Below are 16,735 nucleotides of genomic sequence, written 5' to 3'. Positions count from 1 at the left end.
CACAGCCACATACACACATACACACACACACACACACACACACACACCACTACAGCCACATACACACATACACACAGCCACAGCCACACAGCCACATACACACATACACACACACATGCACACACATAGCCACATATACACACATAGCCACACACACAGCCACACACACACACAGCCACATAACACACAGCCCCCCCACAGCCACATACACACACATACCACTACAGCCACATACACAAACATATACACAGCTACAGCCACACAGCCATACACATACACACAGCCACAGCCACATACACACATACACACAGCCACAGCCACACAGCCACACAGCCACATATACACACATACCGCCACAGCCACATACACAAACATACACACAGCCACAGCCACACAGCCACATACACACACATACACACAGCCACATACACAAACATACACACAGCCACACAGCCACATACACACACATACACACAGCCACACAGCCACATATACACACATACCGCCACAGCCACATACACAAACATACATATAGACAGATACAGACATACACACAACCACAGCCACATACACAGATACACATATACACATACAGAGAGAGAAAAAGAGATAGAGATAGAGATAGAGAGAGAGAGAGAGAGAGAGATAGAGAGAGAGAGAGAGAGAGAGAGAGAGAGAGATATTGGTTCCAGTTCTATGAACAACTCCATGGTGCTTGCACTCAGAGAATGCTTACCAGAAAGCTAAGGGGAACCACAGGCTTTCCAGGGTTTGGGTACCACGCAGCCTCCTTAAGTGATCAAGGGACCCATGTGAGCATCTCTTTTTAATTTAGAATGTGAGACAAGCCTTACTCTTTTTTTTTCCCAGTGTTTCCTATGAAAGGAGAAGACTCCAAGGAAACATGTCAGTGAGGTACTTACCCGAACAAAAATACCCCAGGAAAAGCGAGGGAGCCCTAGCAGGGAGAAGACAGGATTAAGAAGCAAGTGTCAAACTTGCAGCTCAGGTTGGGAGGCCGTCACCTGTCAGCGAGACTCATGGCTTCGTCAAGCCAGGAAGAAACGTTACATATGCTCCCCAGTGCAAAAAAAAGATGGAAATGAGAAATGAGAGCTAACAGACCGTCCTCAAGGTGCCTAGTGAGCGGCTGTGGGAAGGCCCTCTAGGGGCTGCCTGTCCCTTGGTCCAGCCCTGGATGCTGACCTCAGGAAGACAGGCAGAGGAGGCACACGCTCTGGATGCCTGCAGAGTGCTTCCGCTGAAGTGATTTCATAATTTGTTACCTCATTCGGAGAAAAGAGGTCGCACACCACAATGCTTTGTTGAGTCTTTCAAAGGGAACCTGGGTCAAACAGCCTCGCCCACGCTCGCTGCTCTTACAGAGCGCACCGAAATAGAAACCCAAAGAGGCTGGCTGTCTAGCCGGCTGCCCACTGGCTTCAAGCCTGAAGCAACTCCATCCTACCTACCCAGAGGCACATGCAGAATTCTGTGTCCTCCCATGCACATGGGGCCCTGGACAGGGTCTTCCACAGGGAGGGGCATGTGGGACTGAGTCAGGCTTCCACTTGAGCATTTTTAGAGGAACCTTCCCAGGGTCTCTGCGACCCAGAATGGAGGATGACATCAGGTTGCCGTTTTGGTGGCATCCTTCCCTCCCACCCTTCCTTCTTCACGGGTGGATGGATACTATCCCATTAGAGTGGTCCATTCCCTTGTGGCCCCTAACAGGACGGGTTCCCTCTCTTCCTGACAGGTTACAAAATGATCGCCATTTGCTGACACGTCTTCCGCAAAGCTGCCTGAGTAGCCATGTCCGCTCCTCTCACGGAGATGAATGGTGTGCTCTGTCCTCATTTATCACAGGAGGCTCCTCGAAAGAGCTGTCTTGTTTATTTCTTCTTGTCCCACTAGAAAGCCTGTGTCCAGCATTATTCTTCTGTGATGACAGCTAATTCAGACTTAACAGGCCGTATTTACCCAGGAGGCAGGAAGGAGCCTCCGTCCCACTCACTAAGTAAATAAGAATAGGACTCCAGTTTACTAAAGTGAAGCTAATTAGGAACAATGGCTGGACCTACTTAGGCTTCCTTTAACATTCTAGTTGGTTTTTGTCCCTTCCTCTGAGAGGGAGGCAAGTCTTCGAATGGCCCCCTCAGCTCCCATTTGCTGAGGTTTACCACACATGTCAGATTTACCAAAGAAATCAGGAGAACTGAGTCTCAGCAGGACTGCAGATTCAAAGCACGAAACTTTAAAAGTTCTGCCCTAGTGACCTGCCATGGTGTGTGGCTCTTCGTCTGTTAGTGTGTCCCACCTACAGCGCAGGGTGAGGGTCGAAAGCATCCACGATGGACAGGCAGGATGGGTAACCATGGGTGCTACTAGTTTAGTCTGGAACATGGTAGTAACATAAGCCCTCAGGAGTCCCCAAGTCCTAACTTTTCTTAAGAGGGCTGTCCCCTGCCTTGGGTAGCCATGCCCACTGGCATCCCTGTCACTATGGCCCTGTTGCTCTGATGAATCTGTCAGTAGTGAGCAGGTAGAATTCATCTCTAAAGCCTGGACATCATGCTTTAGATGTGGCTGGCACTTGGGAGCAGGACAGGGAACTAACTTTCCAGGGACAGTGACGACCGAGCATGGCCGCTGGTCAGTGGAAGCATCCCATTCTAGGAAGAGTGCAGAAGAGATCTGAGCAAATTCCCTTGGCAGGAAAATGTTAGGGTAGGAAAGGACGGTGGTCAAAGTTGAAATGAGCCCCTAAAGATGGAGCCACACACACACGCTACACTGCCTCCACAGAGCAGCCCTGGCTCTTCTCCCAGAAGGTAGAAGAATGACTGGCCACCTGGGCTCCTGAGTGTGCGCGGTGGAAAACATCGGCAGCACTACTACAGAAAGGGATGTGGGACATTTGAGATGAAGGGCAGAAGGAATTAGAGAGGCTAGGCTGTCAGCCTAGCTTTGGACTGCGAAGTGCTTCAGCAAATATGTCTCTCTGGGGACAGAAATGACCCACCTGAATGGACAGGACCGACCCGGAAGGGAGAGGGGATGTAAAGGCTGGCAGTGGCAGACCCCAGCTGTGAGGAAGCCTGGGAAACAGTCGCTGGCCTTTGCCGCTGGCCAATCCTGATCATTCTGGGCATCAGAACTGAATGCACACTTGTAGAGTTGAGAGGAGTCAGAAGAGCCAGCCAGGTCAAGGAACTCTGCTAGCAAGCCAGAAAAGAACTTTGGGGGCAGCCCCAAGTAACTTGCTGTTAACTCTGGGTAAGGGGCCTTGATGTTTCACTAGGCCAGCAGCAAACAGTCTTAATGTCCCTCTTGAAAATGCAAAGTGTGTTTACCCAGTAAATAATTTAAGAAAGAGTATACACTTGAAAGAAGACGTCCACGGAACCAGCCCGGCTAAATCGCCTGCAGGCAGAAAGCCGTGCATCTGCACGCTGCATTTTATCAAGTGAGCACACTGTGGCTTTAAAAGAATGCAGAGGCAAATTAAAAGGAATGTGGGCCCGAAACATCAAGAATTCTCCAAGTTTACATTATGAATCACAGTGCTGTTGATATAAGATGAATTAACCATTTACTTTGAGGTTAAACTCACACAGTATTATTGAAAACACTGATCCTTATGTGGAACCCAGGGAGCAGTTAATCTTCTATTGCCCGTCTCCTCCCCTTCTGGAAACTGCTCCTGTGTGTGGCATGCAGAATCACAGAAGGCTGGTTCACAGGAAGGAGGCAGGTGGCTCCCTCATCTCCTCCAGTGTGAGGGGCACTGGGACTGGACTGCCGAGGACATTCTTCAGGGCACTTCTTGAGATGTCCAGCACTCACTGCCCTGTCCTGGTCCTTGGTGTTGCGCATTAACATGGTATGCAGTTGACTTTCGGTGTTCCATCCTCTACTGGGGTACCTATCTCCATATTTTGATACAGAGCCTGAACATTCCAGAGACCGCGGTGACACCTGGATGGTCACTGTCCTGTGGCCTCTCCTGGGTCCACAGGAGACCCGAAGGTTCAAAGGTGATTGGTGTGGGGATTGCTGCAGTGTAACTGCCACCCACCCTCTCAGTCAAGGTGAAGGGACACCTAGGTGCAGTGAAGCTTGGGTGCACACGGCCCAGCAGCCGTGGTCTGACAATGGCTCGGAACTCCTTCCTTGACTGGACAATGTGGATTTTTTTTTTTTAATATTTCATGCTACACTTGATGATTCATTTATTGTTTCTCTTCAAAGGTTGGTTTTTAAATAGGCATTACAATTACATTTATTTATTTACATATTTATTTACTTGTGTGCACACCACAGTGTCCATGTGGAGTTCAGAGGGCAGCCCAGAGGATCTGTTTTTTTTTTTTTTTTTTCCTTTCACTATGTACAGTTTTCAACCAAACTCAATTTAGCAGGCTTGGCAGCAAGCATCTCTACCTGCCCAGTCACCTTGCCAGCCTGAAGCTGGGCTCCTTTTGCATCCAATCGGTCACGAGTCTTCTCATGGAAGACCCGAGAGCTTCTTCAGCTGGGGCTGCTGCTGCACGTTCAGTGGCAATGGTGTCCACGAGCTCGTGGCAAGCTGCCCAGGCCACTCTGCATCCTGACAGGCACAGGTAAGGGCCGGCTGCAGCATCCCATGCCACCCCTGGCTGCAAAGGTGGAGGTGTGACCTGAGCAAGGATAGCCAGTATGCTCACTCCATTTCCCTGGCTACAGTGACTGGAGCCTGCTAGCAGCCATTTTCTTTTTGTGAGGAAGTTGACCTAAGAAACAAGCTTGGCCACGGAAGGACAGACACCTAGGACCCCACCCTGAAGGCATGATGAACTTCTAGAGTAAGCCACCCTTCCTTTGAACTTTGATTAATATGAGAAAATAAATTAACTTCATTTTTTTTCAAGACTGTTTGATTTGGGTCTTCTATTATTTGTAACCAGAAAGCACTTCAGGTTGAGTCCCTGAGTTTCCTCCCCGAGTCTTTGATCTATGGCGCCCTCTAATAAGGGCTTCCGGACCGTGCCATGTCAAGCTTGGATTTCCCTTCGCTTTGCTTCCCACTATGCTTAGCCACACAGGTGTCTGGTTTTCTGTTTCTGTGAAGTTCTCTCCGGTAGAAAGTGGCCCTTCCACAGACTGAATCTCTTTTATCTTTTGTATCTCTCTGACATAGAGCTTGGTAGAGATATTTAAAAAAAAAAAAAGCTTGTGCAGGGTGTGACGGCGAAGGCATCCAAAGGTCCAGCTACTTAGGAATCTGAGGCAGGGGGTCAAGGTCACGTGAGCCAAAGAGCCTGAGGACTGAGGTCACCTGGAAGGCAGGACTGACCTTGAAGGGGTTCCTGCACACAAGTACAGCGTAGGCAGGGCTGTCCTACAGTGTAGTGCCGGCCACCGGCCAGTAAGGATGACCGCAGTGCCCTCCCCTCGCAGTGCCCTCCTCTCGCAGTGCCCTCCCCTCGCAGTGCCCTCCCCTCACGTGTACACAAGGGCTGGCACGGCTTGCACCTTACCTGGAGCCTGCCTTGGGATGGGCTTCATCTTGGTTCACAGGCAAGTCCTACCAATTAGAACTCTCTATTTCTTGCAGAAACAAGTGTTCAAAAGCTGGCCTGACACCCAAACCACAAAGTCTGCTGGGGCTTTCCCAAGAGAATCGAGAGAAAAGTCTGATCCCTCCCTACTGGGTCTAACTGCAGGGACCATGGTGGCCTACTGAAGATGACTCTAACCATGGTGCTGGAGAGGAGCATGTCTCCTGCCAGTGGAGTTCAGGGTCAACAAAGAGAAAGAAATGAAGACATCCTGTGAATTCTGGGTCTGTCTGTGAGCCCCACACCTGAAGGGTCACATTTAAACTTACCATTATAGACAAGCCCTTTTGGTGTAGGCAAATGTAGTTGGGAATTTTCACCTTCAACTATACCGCATTGGACAGTGCCTCCCCCGTCCCCCAAAGTCAGCTCACCTAAAAGCTTATAAGGCAAAGGACCTCATTTGGAATAAAGTCTTCATTAAGAATCTTGAAAAGACATAATCTGGATTTGACGTGGCCCCGTGTCCTTGTATCAACAGTTCCCAGGGGGACGGGAGCGATAAGGCCACAGAAGAGTAGACAGAAGTAGACAGAAACTGGAGTTTTGCTAACCATAAGCTGAAGAGCAACACCAGAAACTAGAAGAGCCAAGGAAGGACCAACTCTTTGAGGAGAGCAAGGCTCGGTCAACTTCTTGGCTTCAGACTTCAGGACTTTGAAACTGTGCAAGAAACCATTTCTGATGCTTGAAGCCATGTCATTTAAGGCCCTCTCCTTTGCCATCCCTAGAGAGCAAACAATGAGTTCTCAGGCCAGTGACTGGTCGTGTTTTGGGCACCATGATGGCTTCCCACGGCACTGCTCCTTTCACAGTGCTTCCCCGCACTCCACAGTGGATTTATCTCAAGCCTCCCCTGAAGGAAGGGCAGCTCTGAGCTCACTCTCTGGAAGCTTTGTGTGCAGCCTGAGTTCCCAGGAACTCCAGGAACTGTGCATTCTTCCATCTCTGAATGAGAATTTCTCCTCATGAGCAGATTGAGCAGCTTCTAAAAGGCAGAGAGAGATGGGAGCTTTGGGGGAATGTTCTAGAACCAGTCTCATCCCACCCACTACTGCACTTGGGCCTGGCATGGTTCAGCTGGGCCAACCTTTGGAGCCATCAGCAGCAGTTAACAGTTCACTTTTGCTGACATCCACTTTGACATAGTCTGTGACCTGGTAGCCCTAAGGAGGGGCATGAGAAGGATGAGTTCTGATAGATGGAGATACAAGCAAGCTCTCTAGCAAGGAATCCAAGAAGCAGGAGCTGGGGCCTGAGTCTTTCCTCAACTCAGCACAGATCCCATTCCCAAATTCTACTTAGCTTAGCAGGGACCTGCAGATATGCTCTACAAAGGGTCAGATGGTAACCATAGTAATCTGACGGAGCTGGCCTAAGGTGGAGTTCCTCAGACTGGCTGGATTAAGCAACAGAAATCTTGCAGCCCTGGAGGTCAGAAACCCGGAGTGAAGGTGCTGTAGTGCATGCTCCTGGGGGCTGCAGGCAGAAACCCGGAGTGAAGGTGCTGTAGCGCATGCTCCTGGGGGCTGCAGGCAGGCCATTGCAAGCTGCCCTCTTTTGTTCTGATGGTTAGTCAGGACTTTTTGAGGTCCCCGGGTTTACATCTAATCCTCTGCTCCCCACACTCTGCAAGCAGTATTCTTTGTGTGTGCACATCTATAGTCCTTTTTTTTTTAAGTTTTTTTTTTTAGTTTTTTTTTTATTTTAAGTTTTTACAAGGACATCCTATTCTCATACAGCCTCATCTTAGCAAATATCACAAAGAAGATTCAAGAGAGGTCACACACTGAAGGCCTATAGGTTCCACATGTGAACTGAGGGGTTAGAAAGATCCTCCCGCCATGTAGATAATATGGCCTCTGTTGGCAATTACTCAACTTTGCTTCTGTAGAGAGTAGTCATGGCATAAATGAAAATGGGCTATGTTATGATAAAACCTTAGGAATACGTGAATTTGAATTATATATGATCTTCCAACAAATGTTCTTCTGAAATTTTTTCCATTATATAAGATATATAAAACCATTTCAGCTTGTGGGACACAGAGAAATGGGCAGTGGGCTGGATGTGACACATGGCCCTGTTTGCCTACCCCAGCCTCAAGGCTATGAGATATGGGACATGGCCCGTCTTAGCTAGAGAAAACAGTCATGGGTGGACATCACAGAAGCCACACGGAAAGCTACAGCAAGTGTGATCAAATACCTAAAGAATGTATGAATGTCTGAAGAAGATGGGGAAACTTGAGTTCCTACCGCATGTGAGCTTTGGGCACCACAGTTAGCCATCAATGCCAGAGCTGACAGCAAAGACAGTGATTAGAGCCATGCCAGGGCTGGGGCAATTTGTCATGTGCACGAAATCCTGGTTTTGCCTGGAGTGACCTAGAGAAAGCTACTCCATGACACTTAAGCTTCGGTTCCTTCCCAAACAATGTCAATCAACCTATCAGCCATGCAGGGATAAGAGGATCAGGTCATTAAAGATTTTAAAGCACTTTGGGAGGCGAAGCCCTTTCATGCGTATGCGGTTGGCAAATACTTTCGTAAAAGGAGGTGCCACTTTGGGGCAAATGAAAGGTTCCAGTTGCCCCAGGTAGGAAAGCTGCCTGGGAAACTTCCAGAAGCTGGCTGGGAAGCACAGACCGTAGAGGAAGCTGCTGCCTGCTCAGCTTGCTGGCTCTGATCCTCAGGGGTCTCTATCTAGTGGGCCCTCAAGTTGACAGGGCTGAGCCTTGTCTCCAAGGTGGGGACATCAACATCAAAAGGGAAAGGGGGCTTCCCATTGGCCAGCTCAGATCCCTCCCCAGCCTGGGAAAGCAGCCAACAAGAACCTGTCAGGCCTGCGAGGGCCAAGGGGTTTTGATCAGTGATGTGCAGCTACACTGAGCTCTGCACTGCCAAGTGTGTACCTCACATGGCAGCCCGGGTGCCGCAGCCGCTGCCATTCTTAAATGTGGACTTGGTGACGGCGGGAGGCCTGGTGGGCAGCTTTACTGGCTACCAATTTCATATAGGATCAAGGTGGCTTGCTTCCATCAAAGGACTTGGACCGTCTTGAAGAGAATTCAAAAATGATGCTCCAGAGACGCAAGGTGTGTACAGTCCCTTCCAGGCTCGCAGACTGCTGGGGCTGGCAAAGGTCTCTGGACCTAGGCCTAGACTCCTGACTTTAGAGGAGAGAACTGTAAGCCCTATGAGCTCTAAGGATTGTCCCACTCTTGTCTCATGGGACAATCCTCCTCTGAGTGGCCAGTGGTACCCACCCTGTGTATTAGTTACTTCTGGAAGAGTTCATCTGGGCTCCTGGTCCCAGAGGCGGAGTCTGAGGTAGCAGCTGTGGTGGCTGGACCACCAGCTAGGAGCTCACACTAAGAACCAGAGACAGTGGGTACTGGGAACAGTCAAAGGCTCTGAAAGCTCAAAGTCTACCCCCAGTCATAAACTTCCCCTAAGGCTACACCAGAGCCCCACAAACAGGGCCACCAACTGAGAACTGAGGGTTCAAGTGCCAGAGCCCGTGGGGGACAGTCCCATTCAAACCACCACATCCATGTGATGGACAATGGTGACCTGACGCTCAACAGCAGTCTCATCTCTTACTGAGCCTAATTTCATCCTATCTCCATATAATATGAAGAGGGCCATGGGGTGGCTGCAAACAGTGGTCCCAAAATCCAGGCTGAAGCTGAGAGAGAAAAGCAGAGGGAGACAGGTGCCTTTTCAGGAAACATGGATTGCTTAATTTATGAGGTGTCCTGTGTCTGAGATAGATCCTCTCTGAAGACTAGGCTGGTTTTGAACTCTCGGAGCTCTGCCTGCCTGTCCCCACAAGGGCTGGAATTAAAGGTATTTATCACCACACCAGGCAGTCTTATGCTTTTCCTCAATCTGCCCTCCCCTTTGGTTCTTTAAAGGATGAAGCCTGAGGTCTCTGTTTTTCTTTGAAATTATTCTTACGTAGCATGCCTGGGGCCAGAAGCTTTCTAGATTTTAGAATATTTATATAGATCTTACCAGTTGATTATCTTTAGTGCAAAAATATGAAATGTTCCGAAATCCAAACTGACATTCAAATTTCAGGTAGAAGATTCTGGAATATAGACTCTCAGCCTATAATACATATAGTATGGCTAACCAAAGCCAACCAGATCTTCCCTTAGTGTCTAATGTAAATATGCAGTAAGTTAAGATGATAATTAGTGACCTGTGTTTACTACCACCACCACCACCACCACCACTATACTACTACTTCCTCTTCCTCCTCCCCTTTCTCTTCCTCCTCCTTTTCCTCTTTTTCCTCCTCCTTGCTTGGTTTTATTTTCCACTCACCAGGACACTGTCTTTCAAGGACTGTCTCTCATCTACTCCAGGCACACACATGGTCACCTGAGCAGTGAGGAGGATGGAATGTCAGTTGGCCTGTGCTACAGCTTACTAACATCTTCTTAAAGGGTCTGCTCTTGGCCTTGTACATACAATTTTTGACAATTACTTCTTCCTAACTGTTATAGATGAGTATCCATGTCATAGGAAGGCTTTGGATCTGTGAAGATGTAATTAGTATGGCCGCTGGAGCCGGTGTAAGGAGAGAGCAGCTGGCAGAACAGGGAAAGGCTGAAAGGGCTGCCGGAAGGGCGCTCTGCTGTCTTCAGGTAGTATCCTCACAGAAGCCATCTGACTGGGGATGCTATGCTCATGATGTCTGCTTAGCTTCCCAATGACTCTCATTTATTAGAAGCCTCATTGGATGGCTCAGGCCTACCTAGGGAGAAGGTGACACCCACTCTTGGGGTGGCCTTGGCAAGGCTGTCAGCCTTAAGCAGACTGTCAACTGTGACTGAGTTCCTCCATACACAGGCTTGGTGCTTCCCAGCCCTTCAGCTCCTGTTGAGTACCCTGTACGGGAGTTTTTGAGGGGTGTCTCACCCGCACTTGGTCCTTAAGAAGCAACCTTCCTGTCCTCCCGCTGGCAAGCCTCAGCTCCTAGCTCGAGGGCCCCAGATTCCTCAGACTCCAGAGAAATCATGACTCTGTCTGTTTGGAGGGCGAGCGTCGCCCTCACCTTAGGACCCAGGTTACCTGATCTATAAAACACGTTTTAAACTTTGGCAACCAAGTCAGTGCTTTCTTAAACTGAGTTGACTAACAAAGCACGCATGAATGGCAGAGACTGTGGGACTTGTTGGAAACTCTTAATTATGACTGAGAACACACTGGAGTGAAGGTGGGCAGGCCGTGCAACAGTCCTGCCTTTCTCTCTTGGAGACAGGAAGCCCAGCTCTCCTGACCCCGTGGCTCTCTCAGCCAGAGGATCAGCCTGTATGTGAGCATGAATAGTCTGGCCTTGCACTGAAAGTATCTAAACTCAGCCCGTAACCAGTCTTTAACTACCATGCCAAAGGTCAGCAGTGCTCACAAGCCGGCCTGCACATCCTTTGTAGGCACTCTCAAGGTCAGGGGAGCACAGGCAGAGGTCAGGCCCTCGGTGCTCATCGGCAGCCCCTTGACCTTCATGGTCTTGGCTTAGAGAGATCTAGCTGCTGACTCCCAACAGCGGGCTCAACCCTGTCTATGAGATGGGTTCAGAAGGGGTCCCTGCTGGCTCTGGATGGCAAAGAACGTTTGGAGGATCGCCTCTACCCATAGTCTGTTGAGAATTCTGTGCCCCTATTTCTCCATCTCTAAAGTGACGACACAGAGAACAAAGAGCCTGGGGACCCTTGAGGACCAGAACCTGGGACCAAGTCTTCTGCGGTCTGGAGTCCCCAATGCTGCAGTAAGTAGGGACACCAGTGATGGACCAGAGAGCCTGTTTGTGGGGCTGGGCCGAAGGTGCCTGGGATCTGCCAAAGCCAACTTTTTGTTCTCTGGGGACTCTGCCCTCCAACTCCCTTAGCCTTCATTCTCACGATGGAGGGCGAAGTCTGAGACCCTACTGGCTAACAGATGACAAGCTGGACTCTAAGAAACACTGGCAGACTCAACAAAGGTCAGGCTGACAGAAAGGGCTTGCTCAGAAGCCTGAGGACCAGGCGGGGGTGTATGTGGGAGTAGGCATCCGTCCTCCCTCTCCTTGGGGGCAGCCAGTTCTGGGTGCCCACATCAGCAATTGTGCGGACACCGTTGGTTGGCACATGGACTACCATTTGATCTGGTCCACAGAAGAGCCAGGAGCAGTAAGAAGCTGTCTGGCGGGACCCACTGTATCTCCCCAAACAAATGGTGGAGCACACCGTTTATTACCCAGCTCAGCATGTATCCTATGGTAGAGACTCATGGGAAGTCATTCTCTCTAGTTGGAGTAGGAGAGAGATCTGGGCTTTATCTTATAGGTATTGATTCATGGAGCTGAACCCATCCCTTTCTCTGAGCCAGCTGGCAGTTGCCCATGGATAAATTAGTGGTCCGTTACTTAGACACGCACAGTGGGCACTGACCTTAGTCCTGCCTTCCTTTTCTATAGCCATGCTTTCATTGTATTGTATGCATTTAGGAAAATGGCTGTACATTCTACAAAGATAAGAAAATGGAAAGAATCTACCACTGTAGGCTGGCCGCTTGAACTCGCAAGGCCTCAGTTTCCCTCCTGCCCTCAACAGTTCTGTGCCACAGGCTACACGGAAAGCCAGCGTTCACACTCACCGAGGCAGTAAGGTCTCCCTACTTCTTTGAAAATCCTTTGGAGGTCAGAGTGGGAAATTTCTAGAATCTCCCCAAACTCCAAACTGACGGGGAAGGGTGGGAGAGCCTGGGTCCAGGTCACAGGCAGCAGCAGTAGATGTGGAGCCCCCTTTGTTTGTGCGTGTTTACGATAGTTGTCTGAACGGTGTGGTCCCCTTTAGTGAAAGCAGAAGGCGCTTCTAGCCAATGCCAGCTGCAAGTGCACTACCTGAGAGGTTAGCATGGTTGCGGCCCTTCCTTTAACAGTCTCAAGGATGTCAGTCTGTCTGTCTGTCTGTCTTTCTCTTTCCTTTCGCAGATGCTTTAAAGCCCAGGAAATAATCAAGCTGATGCCATCTCTGAGATGCCTCTAAAAGAACCCACTTGGAGACAGATAAAAATAATGAGAATCTTTCTGTCAGGAAAGATTTAGAAAATATCATGGGCATTATTAAAATTTAATTTTTTACTCGGCTTTTTGGTTCTCCCTTCCAGTGATAATGAGCACGCAGGCACACCTCCGCCCCGCTCGTACTTGTTCCGTGCAATAAATTCAGCCTTGCCGTCTGAAGACATTTCAGACAACAGTTCTGACTGCTATAGGCTTAGTTTTCACCCTGTGCTGTGCTTTGAGTCTCCCCATGAAAACCAGTTCAGGAGATAATTTTCCACAAGGCCAGTGGACTAATAAAAATCAATTTTGCCCATCTGGTTCAGAGAAATCATGGGTCTAGCTGAGGCAGAACGGCAGAATGGGAAGGAAAGTAAAAATAGATCAATGTGTTCACCGACGGCTTAGCTGATAGAGAACTATCAAGTTAGCTGGCGAGAGGTGCTTGGCTCTGGAAATGCCTCCTCCTCCCCAGAGCAGCAGATTTAAGGGCCTAGGAGGACCAGTTCTTCTCCAGTGGTGGGAGGTGCTCAGAGAAGCAATCCTTTCCAGGAGCTGTCTGTGCCCGGGCAGCAGGGAGACCCATGTCCTGACACAGAGCTCATTTTGTAAAAGACCGGGCTGGGTTTTACTTGAAGTGTTCCCAGGTCACAGTTATAGTGAATCAAGATTCCATTGCTGCATTTGACACCTGAGGCTCTTCTCCTCCATGCACACCTGAGCACACTGGGGATGTCTTTCTGTACATCACATGAATTCATTTCATTATCATAAAGATTTTATGACCAAAGCACCACAGTTCCTGGTTTTAGATTAGAACACTGAGGTTTGGTGAGATAACATGTCCAGTGGTACTCAGCCAGCCACTGGCCAAAGTCCCAAAGGCCACGCCCTGAGCTCAGCTCCATGTGGCTGTCCAAGCAGGTGGGTCACTCTGCATTTATGGGTAAGTCTGGAACAGCAATGTCTGTCCTTCTCTCCTGCCTCATGGCTTCTGAGGATGCCTGGATGAGCCTATGCAAGAACAGAACAGCAGCCATTGCTCAAAGAGATACGGGGATCGTGATGATGTGATACTGGCTGACAATGTGATGATACTGGATGATGACTGATATTGGTGCCTTAACAGTCACTACAGATGCCACTTAGGTATTGACTTTCAGAAAAGAAAGTGTACAAGTCCATTACACACACCAAACAAATTCATGGATGTTCCCAAAGTGTCCGAGGTTTACATCCCAGCACAGAGCATCTCGCCCACGACACGTTAAGCAAAAAAGTTAAGGCTGCACTTGGTAGTGTGTATTTTAAAACTGATCATACTTGGTAGTGTATATTTTAAGACCGATCTCAAAAAAAAAAAAAAAAAAAGACCGATCTCAATTTTAGAAAAAGAAAACCCACGTGTAAGTGTAAAGCAGAACTTGCAAAGGCACACTTGAAATATGAGTATGTCTAGACGATACAAGCAAATTAATTTCTACATATACATTTCCACATCATCTATTTCTACATAGACATTTCTATATCATATATTTGTATACATATAGTTCTATAGTTCTTTGCAGTTTGCAAATATTTTCAAAATGAACGCATACTATTTTTAAATCAGAAAATTCATTTCCTCCTCTGCCAATCGTTTCTTAGATGAGACACAGGGAAGTGTGGAGTAGGAGTGCCGGTCTGTGGTAAGGTGCTTGCCTAGTGGAAGGAGGCCTGAGTTGGAACCCCAGGACTGCCAGGAAACAAACAGGTAAATAAATATATTGAAAAAGAACAAAAATAAAAACACTGCAAAATGAATTCCCATTATAGTTATTTAAAATTTAGGAAGATAAAAACTAATTTGAAATACATTTGGGTCTTAAAAACAAAAACAAAAACAAAAATGGAGTATGGCTCTATCAGATCTTAGCCGAGGGTGGAAGGTCAGCTTAGGGTGTCTGCCACACATTCCTCCATGGCAAACAGCAGAGGTCAAGAAGCAAGAGAGAACAGAATAGACTTGGTGAAAAGGAACAGGCACAGAGACCTCAGAAGCAAAGCCGTGCCTCTTGCTGGAGAACAATCCGTAGCTTAGCAGAGAAGTCTGTTCAACTCTCAAGCCCAGGGGCAGATTTTGAGCGGTGCCACCCAGGGGCAGCTTTTTAAGTATATGGTTACATTTGTAGCATCTGGCATTCTGCAATGCTTTGTTTTTTTATGACTTCTGCATGACACAGGTTCCTGTGACAAACAAATACGGGAGATGAAGTGTGGTACATTGGAATCGTGTTAAATACCCCTGGCACAGAAACATTATAATATGCCCTAGAGATTATTCCAGGGCCAAGGAAAAAGATTGCCCAATGTATGGTGCCTTAGAATGGGGACCAGTTAGCGGCAAGAGCAGGGATTTACTTCATTTGGAAGGCTGTACACAAGCCTCAGATGCTAACACGTGCTGATAGGAGATGCCAACATTTCAGCTTAAATCAGGACTGCAGCCCGTAACACGGACACTTTGCCTTTCAGCTGCAGACCATAAACAGCACACACCCAGGTCTCTTCTCTTAATTGGGGAGCTTTTCTAATTTGCTTATGATAGCTGCCTCATGTCGAACTAATCTTCCTCCGTACCTCCTAATGCTGTCGGAAATAATCTGCCTATTCCTGCTCTGTCTGAAGCACTTTGCATCCAACCTTCACGTGGCCACAGCTCAGCCGGGACTCCTGTATCATGGTGGGTGTGAAGACTGCATAAGCTCTAGACAGAAACCAGGTTAGGACAGGAACCACACGGACTCCGACTCAGCCCCGATGCTGAGATACACACTAGCCAAGCACAACCGAAGGCCTTGGGTAGCAACTGCTTTGAACAGATAAACCAAGTCAGCCTGCTTACCTAGACATCTTACCTAAACCCATGTAAGAGCTTCTGAAGTATAAATGTGCACACCAGTCTCTGTAAGCACTACTGTTAACATCCAAATTGATTTCTGAGACACCTCTTTGTCTTATACAGAGGCCCCGCCATCAATTTGAGAGATTCCTGAGTTAGCCAGGAGGCTTAATTGATAGCTGTGCATAATACCATCTTAATAGTAATCACCAATGTATTCTGATTCTATTTTGATGTGTTGAGTTTTTGCAGAGTTTTAGAGACACAAATGTTACAGTTGCCATGAGTTCGATGAGTGAGTGAGTGTGTGTGTGTGTGTGTGTGTGTGCGCGCGCGCACGTGCATGTGCTCATGTCTGTGTGTGATAGGAACAAAGTCAGTGCTGAGTTACAAAGTACTGGATACTGCAGTTCCCAGATGAGAGTCAGGCTTTGTTCCCAGGAGGGCTCCTGCATGTGTCTGTGACCTTGGGGACAATGCCTCCTGCTCCCTGGCTCCTAATTCCTTATCTGTGAATGTGCTGAGGTGTGTGTGGATCAGGGCACACGAAGGTTCGCTGTTCTGAGAAGAGTCTATGCTTCTGAATTGAGAGGCCCTTGTTCCTCCTATGGATGTGTTTATTCTAAACAAGCAGTCACCACATCTCCCTCCGCTTCTCTGCAACACATTCCACTTGAAGGCTGCTCCCTCAGTTTCAGAGGTTACTGAACGGGAAGAAAGTTATATTGTTTAATCCTACTTTATAAGACTTTGCTCTTTTATTGGAGAACAGGCTCAGAACAGTGATCAGTAAGGTTTACGTACCCAAAGTGTATATGGAGGACTTCGGGGGGAAGGAAGAAAGAAGCTGCCTTCAAATGCCTCGTGGAAATGTAGAAAACAAGCAGCAAGATCGTCCTTTGCCAAACACTGTCATAAATTTTTTATTTGGCAGCTAACATTCTCACTAGTTTTCTTGGCAGCAATTGGGACCTTTAGCAAGAAAGGTGCAGGAGAAAAACGCCTTGTTTAGAGATGTTTTCAACACTTTCTGGGGTTTTCAGAACTTCTGCCTGCAGCACATTTTTACAACTAGAGTCTCCAATCACCTGATGAGTGGGTGGTGGGGTTTAAACTTTTTCTTTTCTTCATATATATATGAAGAGGGAGAGAGAGAGAAAGAGAAAGAGAGAGAGCAAGAGGGAGAGAGAGAGAG

The 16,735-nt window shown here is 48.2% G+C and overlaps 1 protein-coding gene across 5 annotated transcripts in view; it reads right to left on the bottom strand.

The window, feature by feature from the left end:
* The window catches only part of Vti1a (vesicle transport through interaction with t-SNAREs 1A), a 306,273-nt gene that overhangs the window by 3,117 nt on the left and 286,421 nt on the right, over positions 1 to 16,735 (bottom strand). The gene's annotated exons all lie outside the window — the stretch shown is intronic.

Source organism: Mastomys coucha, unplaced genomic scaffold (assembly GCF_008632895.1).
Source record: "Mastomys coucha isolate ucsf_1 unplaced genomic scaffold, UCSF_Mcou_1 pScaffold21, whole genome shotgun sequence".
Classification (NCBI taxonomy): Eukaryota; Metazoa; Chordata; class Mammalia; order Rodentia; family Muridae; genus Mastomys; species Mastomys coucha.
The sequence above is the reverse complement of the archived record's forward strand: the minus strand, read 5'-3'. Positions and strand labels throughout refer to the sequence as shown.